This window comes from Mus pahari, chromosome 21 (genome assembly GCF_900095145.1).
Source record: "Mus pahari chromosome 21, PAHARI_EIJ_v1.1, whole genome shotgun sequence".
Classification (NCBI taxonomy): domain Eukaryota; kingdom Metazoa; phylum Chordata; class Mammalia; order Rodentia; family Muridae; genus Mus; species Mus pahari.
In genome coordinates this window covers 4,760,970-4,768,297 of record NC_034610.1, presented here as the reverse complement: position 1 = coordinate 4,768,297, position 7,328 = coordinate 4,760,970, and the positions used below count along the sequence as shown (strand labels likewise).

Below are 7,328 nucleotides of genomic sequence, written 5' to 3'. Positions count from 1 at the left end.
CCCTCAGATACGTTTCTAAGATCATGAGCTCTTAGCAACGTTGGCTAACAGACAAGGCCTTAGCAATAGTAAGGGTCGGAATTGAATTGTAAGAATGAAATAAAAACATTAAATATTGAGCTTGGGACAAGAGTTGCAATTGTCAAAATTTTAATTTCCTGTTGTTTTTACCAAAATCACTCAATGTAACTATAATCAGCATAATGTAAATGTATATGAAGACTCTGCTATTATTATTATTTGTTTCGTTTGTTTGTTTGTTTTTTGGAGACGGTTTTTCTGTATAATTCTGGCTGCCCTGGAACTAGCTCTGTAGATGAGGCTGGTGTGAAACTCAGAGATCCAACCACCTGTCTCTGCCTCCTGAGTGCTGGGACTCCAGGCATGTTCCACATCGAGCAACAAGTCTCAAATTCTAAAATTAAATTTCCACCCAGATTGCTACTATGAAAAAAAAAATTACCTATCTAGAAAGTATTTTTGGAAAACTCGTTGATTCCCATCAACAATAAAATCACAAAATATAACTTGAAAAGTTATAAGAGAGAATTATACTGGGAAGAGGGGGTGTTGAGATAATTTCTCTATGTGGCCAGAGGGGATTGTCACAATCCCCACAATGTTCTAGAAGCTGGAGTTAACAAGAACTCTTAAATATTACATTGGATTCCAAGAACAAAAATTCAGAGTAATTTATGTTATTTATGTGTGTGTTTTTTTTTGTGTGTGTGTGCCTATATGAGTTTATGCGCACCACATTCATGCAGATGCCCCTGGCCACCAGCAGCGAGTGGTGGATTCCCTGGAGTTAAAGGCAGTTGTGAGCTGCCAGGTGCCCGAAACTGAACCCTGACTTTTTCAAGAGCAGTATGCACTCTTAAACCCGGAGCCACCTCGTCTCTCCAGTACTTATAGGAAACTCTTTACTAACAACTTTTATAGCCCTTGCTAGCCGGTCAAGTTAATTTTTACAGCCCACACATGGGCTTTCGGTTTGGATTATTCCTTATGCCCTCCATCCCCACCCCATTCGGCTTTGTTCCTCTCATGTTCTAGATGATCTTCAGGATGTCAAAGTCCAAACCCGTTTCCTGTTTCTTGAGTACCTTCTTCTTGGCTCCTGTCTGTAGAACAAGCAAGCTATTTGCCGTGCTTCTGCAGCCCGGAGGAGGAATTCCTCACTCAGTACTGCTAGCTCATCGAGAGGAGAGCGACCACGGGGCAGTCTTTCTGAAAATACGTAAACATCTGCGACAGTGTCTTGAACAGTCCGTATTTGAAGGGCACTTTAGGCACCCAGCAATTGAATTCACCTTTCCAGGAATGTCACAGACCTGGCCTTTGCACACTTCTAACAGTCCCCGCCTTCTTAAAGTTTCACGACTCTGTTCGGTTAATCGGCTCAGACCCTTGCTAACTTAACCGGCGTGTAAATGTCATGTGCATGTGTGTGTTGCCTGCTTGTGCGCACTCGCAGGAGTAGGCAGCCCTGGCACCCGCTGGCACCCAGCTTTGGAGGGAGAGCATCCATCCACAGGAGCTCCGAGCATCCCAGGTCTGTCGGTCCTAGTCTCGGAACGCTGGGCGTGATCTTGGAAGGGGCTTCCGGGGCTGGAGGAGTGGTGGCCAGGAGAGGTGAGCAAGGCACTAGAGTGCGCGGGCCTTCATCCTGTTTTCCCCACTCCACCCCCACCCCCGAACGAAATGGCACAGGGGGCGTGGGGGGTGCGCAGGGACAATTTCCAGGGCAGGAAGCGAGGTTTCTCAGGCCATATGCACGGAGATGCAACAGGGCTCTTGAGCTGGGCGAGTGGCGGCAGGCCACTGAGATGGCTTTGTTATCCACGCGGGTGACTTCCTGATCCCAATCCCCATCTGGCTCCAACAGGAGGCCGAGCCGGACACTTCTTTACACTCATTGGGAGGAGAGGGTGACTCATGTTACACGGGGTCCGAGCTTCCCTCCCAGTAGCTGCGAAGTCGTAGCTTTAAAAGGAAGTGACATGGGTGGGGAGAGACGTCAGCCGAGGACCACCTTTTTTTTCCCTTTCCGAAGGGTCCACCCCTTTGGGTGGAGTCTCGCTTTTTCTTTCCAGTGTTGGCTGACTTACAGCTTCTCTAAAGTAGAGGCAGTTTCTGAACCTTAGGCTCCTGCCTCGCAGTTCTGGCTAGTGAGCACCAATGCAAAGAGCTGCCCGGAGCGAGGTAGGTGGTGTTGGTACTGTTTCCAGGCACCTTCTCCTGGGGTGGGGCGTGCGATGATCCGATGCCCTTCTCTGGCAGGGGTCCCTCTGCTCGACTGGTTTCCTAGTACTTTGGAAGGGATAGGCGCGGAGCAGGCTAGGATGCTGGTGGGGTTGGGGCGAATGATGCGCGGGGCGGGGGGGGGGGCAGAGGGAGGAGCACCGGGGCTCCGCGACCACTGCTTTGTGCCAGATTGTGAGGAGCTTTCTGAGGGCTCTGCGAGCAGCCCTCCCAGGGTGGAAGCATTTTCTTGGCTACCGCGACGGTGTAGAGAAGGCTCCTGTTACATATACGAGCTCTCTTTTGTGTTCGTGCAACACGTTCTTCTGTCTCTGGTGTTTCTATGACAACCACAAAAATATACTCCACAAAATACAGTCCCGATCTAAATTGATTTATTTGTATTTCCTTCCTGGGCTTGGCCTGGCTGGGCCTCACTGGAACGCAACGTGACTCTGTAGATACCCCCTCCTCCCGTTTTCATTTTGGTTTTTCCCTATCGCAGAAGGGCTGGGGGAGGGGAGTTGTCAAGGAAACAGGCATTTGTAATCACTGCTTTATTTACTTAAATTTAAGCTTCTGGGTTCTCCATCATATGTCGAGATTTTTAAAGGGAGTTCTTTGACGTTTGTGAAGCTCTCCCGTATTAAGGGCAGTTTTTAGAAACTTAACTATTTCTTAAGACATGATATTAAACTAAGAGGGGAAGGGGGTTTAATTCTTTACAGGGGGATACTGCTTTGAAATAAAGTGTTGCAAAGTACCTGATAATTCACACTGGTAAATATGTTATCAGCTGCTCAGGCTCACCCACAAGTCTAAACATGCATAAGTCGAGTCTTGGCTCTATTCTGAACTTCCTTTAGCCCCAAATCAAAGTTCAGTTAGCATAAGAAGTGCTAACTACCCAGCTTGGTCTCTAAGGTATTGTTCTGTGGTGCTCTCACCTGGATTACCCAGTGTTTACCCTCCAGTCTTTCCAAACCTGGCAAGGATCTGAGCATCTGAAGTTATCACTCAGCATCTTCAGCTAGGGGGGAAAAGTTATCTCAAGAGGAGGGAAACGTAGTGTGGATGTGTGCATGTGTGTCTTTGTGTATAAGGGCGGCCAGCTCCTGGGCATGTGTGTCTCTGTATATTGGGGGTGGGTGGGTAAGGTTCCTGTTTGAAAAAGAAAATTAAAGAGTCCCAAGTTGGAGGTATGATATCCTTCTGGTGTGACGTAGGGAGGGAAAAACAAACCTTCAGAAGAGAACTAAGACACGAGAGGAAATTCTCACCCACCCTGTAATAAGCAGAGGTGACTAAAACTTGAGACAAATACTTCACTGCTTAGAGGGCAGGCCCATTAGCAGATGTGGTTTTAGGTGCTGCTTTTATTCAGTACCTCTGAAGCAAGCCTGATAATGGATCCTCTTCTTCTAATGTGCATGCCCAGTACCAGAATTATTTCTTTAATGGTACCAATATAGAGTCCTGTATTACTGAGATTATCTGTGGTAAGAATTTAAAAGGCCTCAGGTTACTTTCAGGTTATTAAAGCCCAGTCATAGCTTGGAACCCTAGCCCCTTGGCTATGTTGAAGCGGGAAGAGCCAGTAGTTTCTAGAATGTTCTTTTATCTCACCACTGTTATCTCTGTCTTAAAAACTGACCATCATTCCAGAGGTCTTAAGCATTTCAGATACAAAAGTTCTCTACAAACGGGAGTTAAAGAACAGGGCACAAAATTAGAGGGCTGGCTGGGGCAGTTGCTTGGTGGTAGAAAACTTGCCCGATGTCCCTAGAAACCCTCAAAACAAACAAATCTAACTAGAGAGAGAGGAAAAAAAAAAAAAAAACAGAGTTAAAGACAAGAGAATTAAGTGAGGGGTACAGAGCATTAAAAAAAAAAAGTGCTCAGAATAATGATTCAACTTTCATTTTGCCAAGCACACTTTAGCATCCCGCCGGACGTGACAATGGACTTACCCTCCAACCTTCCAGAGCACAGGAGTAGTAGTAGGCTTGTGTTAGCATGTCGCTCGGAGAGTCTCCAGACCCAGGACTCAAACTCAATACAAAAAGAAAGTAGTAAATAAGCAAACAGACCAGACCCCTCTCAGCTATCCAGATAAAGAGTGACATCAACCTGTGGGAGACAGCTGGAGCTGGGTGGGAACAAAGTACTCCAAGGTGGCTCCTAGAAGGCCAGGCTATGTCATGACTTTGGCTGTAGCTTGGACGCTCCGGAGGGCAGGGAAGGAGGGAGCCATCTTAATCATTCCAGCCATTGCCTTAAATCATGGCTGCTCAGAGAGGAGTTGGTTAAGGCCGCTCTTTCTGTAGCTCCTTCTGTGTTCTGAAGGGAGGTCTGGTGGGCAGGGAAAGAGGCGTGCCCATTTCTGAGTGGCTCTTGATTTACTGATGAAGTACATGGCTAAGCCTCTCTCAGTAGTAATCTACCATTAGGAGAATGCAGATGAGTCCAGTTTAGCATTGGAAAGCTAGTCTTAGACTATGAAATTCGGTTTCCAGTGAGTTCTCGGGAAGGCAAGCACTCTGCCAGGGCTGTGGGAAAGAGGGTTTCTGTTTGGGGCCGGGGTATGTGTGTGTGTGTGTGTGGTAGTTTGTGATTTGTAGTTATTGTGTGTCCACTGTGTGTCAGACACAACTCAGTTAAGCTGTTACAGTTTTAAACCACCTTGGAGAAAGGTATTAAGAGATTTCAAAGACTAGCCGATCTGTTCTTCTCTCCCAATGGCAGAGTGGTTTATGTTGAACCTGCTTTTTTTCCCCCCAGAATTCATTCTTGCATCGCAAAGATTTCTTCCCCATTTGCTCGCTCTCTTTTTTTTTTTCTTCTCTTCTAGTGTTTTCTTAGACCCTAAGGTCTGTTAGTGTCCATACTTCCAGCAGTCCTCACTGTCCAGCAGCTCTGCATACATTCATTCATTCATTCATTCATTGAACAGCGCCCAGTCCCTTGTTATAACACTACATGCTATGGATATGAGCTACTGAAGTATCTCGAGCTAGCAGGGACAACGGGAGATAATGATAGAAACATTCATTAGCTAAGGGCCTTGAATGTCTTTTTGACAAACAATTTTTTAATATAGATTGCACTGGGCAGTGGGGGAGAAAGTGGTTAGCTGCTCACTCTCATCCTGCTTAAAGTTTTCTTGTGTTTTTCTATATTGGTTGAGCATAAGTCTGGGAAACATCTGCTAATTAATAAAACGGGAAGAGATGGGATTCTGAGTGCTGGATCCGTAGGAGGACAGAGGATGCGGAGGGAGAGAAGGTCTTACCCTGTTCTTTGTGGGACTGTGGCTCTTCCCAGCAGACACAGGATATAGGATTTTGTTTTGTTTTGTTTTGCCTTGTAAGGCCTCCTTACTTCTAAAGTCTATATCTGTTGGTTTATTGACTTTCTTTGGAAAACATTCTTTGGAGTTTTCTTTCCATTACACAAGGCTAGCACATGGGGTGTCAGTAGAAACAAGAGTCTAGACCTCAGACAGTCTGTAGCAACAGCCGCTCACCTCAGGACCCCGGAGCATCCAGGAACCTCTGTGTATTTCCTACCTCAGTGTATTTCCGGGGCTCAGAAAGTTTTCTCAGTAGACCAATCTTACTCTCCGTCATCTCCACCTTCAGCCTAGAAGTGATGAGGCAGTGTGACAAAGTTCACCAGGAAGAACACACTCCTCAATCTGGCTGACCTTGGGGGAAAACCAGTTATCGAGTCTTGGGCTATTTTAATCCCTGATGAGACCGGCCTTAGACTAAAATGCTGTCCCTCTGCTGCCTCCGTGTCCTGCTTGGGTTAGATGCTACCTCCGTGTCCCGAGCGTTTTCTTTGCTGTGAGTCTGAAGTGAAGGAGCATTTTTGGCCTTCATGGTGCTTTGAAGCTGGCGCTGGAAGTCTTGCAGGAAATGATTCTTCCCTCAATCTTGGGAATGTGCGGTGACGCAAACACACTGATAAGACTGGCCACCATGCAGGATCTGCGAGAGTGACAGAGGCCTACCTTTGCTGAGGGCTTCCTATACGTCTGTTGGTTGGTCTAACTTTTTTTTTTAAAAATAGTTCTTTTTTTTTTTTTTTTTTTTTTTAGATTTATTTATTTTATGTATGTGAGTACACTGTTGCTGTCTTCAGACACACCAGCAGACAGCGTCAGATCCAGTTACAGATGGTTGTGAGCCACCACGTGGTTTCTGGGAATTGAACTCAGGACCCTCGAAGGAAGAGCAGCCAGTGCTCTTAACCTCTGAGCCATCTCTCCAGCTGGTTGTTCTAACTTTACACGCACTAATCTGAGTTGTGTCCTTAACAAATTTCATGTACAAACTACCATAACTGTCCATTGTACGATAACGATTAGTAAACTAAGGGGCTCCTCTGGGCTGGTAACAAGTAGCGCTGAGATTTGAACTCTGGACTCTTGCTTCCCAGAGCCTTGCCCTCCGAGCAACAGACAACCATCTCTTAATCCCGGTGTGGTGACTTTTCTCTCCCAGTTCCAACTAGAGCCTGGAGCAGCAGCTCTCAACCCTCCCAATGCTGTGATCCTGTAACACGTCACATGTTGTCATGATCCCCATCCATAAAATTACCTTTCGTAGCTACGTCATAACTGTAATTTTGCTATGGTTGTGAATCGTAACGTGAACATTTTTTTTTTTGGAGACAGAAGTTTGCCAAAGGTGTTGTGACCTACAGGCTGAGAACCACTGGCCTAGAAAATGGGGGAACATTTAGAATTTTTTGTTTGTTTGAGATAGGGCTTCTTTTGTGTAGCCTTGGCTGACCTGGAACACACACTGTACCTGAGGCTGTCATGGAACTCACAGAGATCCGCGTGCCTCTGCCTCCCGGTGCTTAGATTAAAGGTGTGTGTCACCCCTCCCCCAACGATACCCTTTTCAGGCAGTGGTGGAGGTGGTCTCCCCACACTCTTGCTTTGTGCGTCTAGGAACCAATCAACCAACTGAAATACATCCCCTGCCAAAGGAAAAGAAATGTTTATTTTTAAAACGAACAAACCTCCTATGGATCTTCCCTCCCGTGCCTTTCATACTTATTTTTTTTTTTTT

General features: G+C 46.2%; 1 protein-coding gene across 2 annotated transcripts in view; it reads left to right on the top strand.

The window, feature by feature from the left end:
- The first annotated feature begins 1,504 nt into the window (after positions 1 to 1,504).
- Agpat4 (1-acylglycerol-3-phosphate O-acyltransferase 4) overlaps positions 1,505 to 7,328 on the top strand; it is a 97,897-nt gene continuing 92,073 nt past the window's right edge. Inside the window, exon 1 of one of the 2 annotated variants that reach the window (XM_029533194.1) lies at positions 1,505 to 1,555. The gene's annotated coding sequence lies outside the window, so the exon portion shown is untranslated. Of the gene's footprint in view, positions 1,556 to 2,088; positions 2,206 to 7,328 lie in introns of those variants that run through there. The other variant, XM_021221478.2, reaches the window with a different exon arrangement.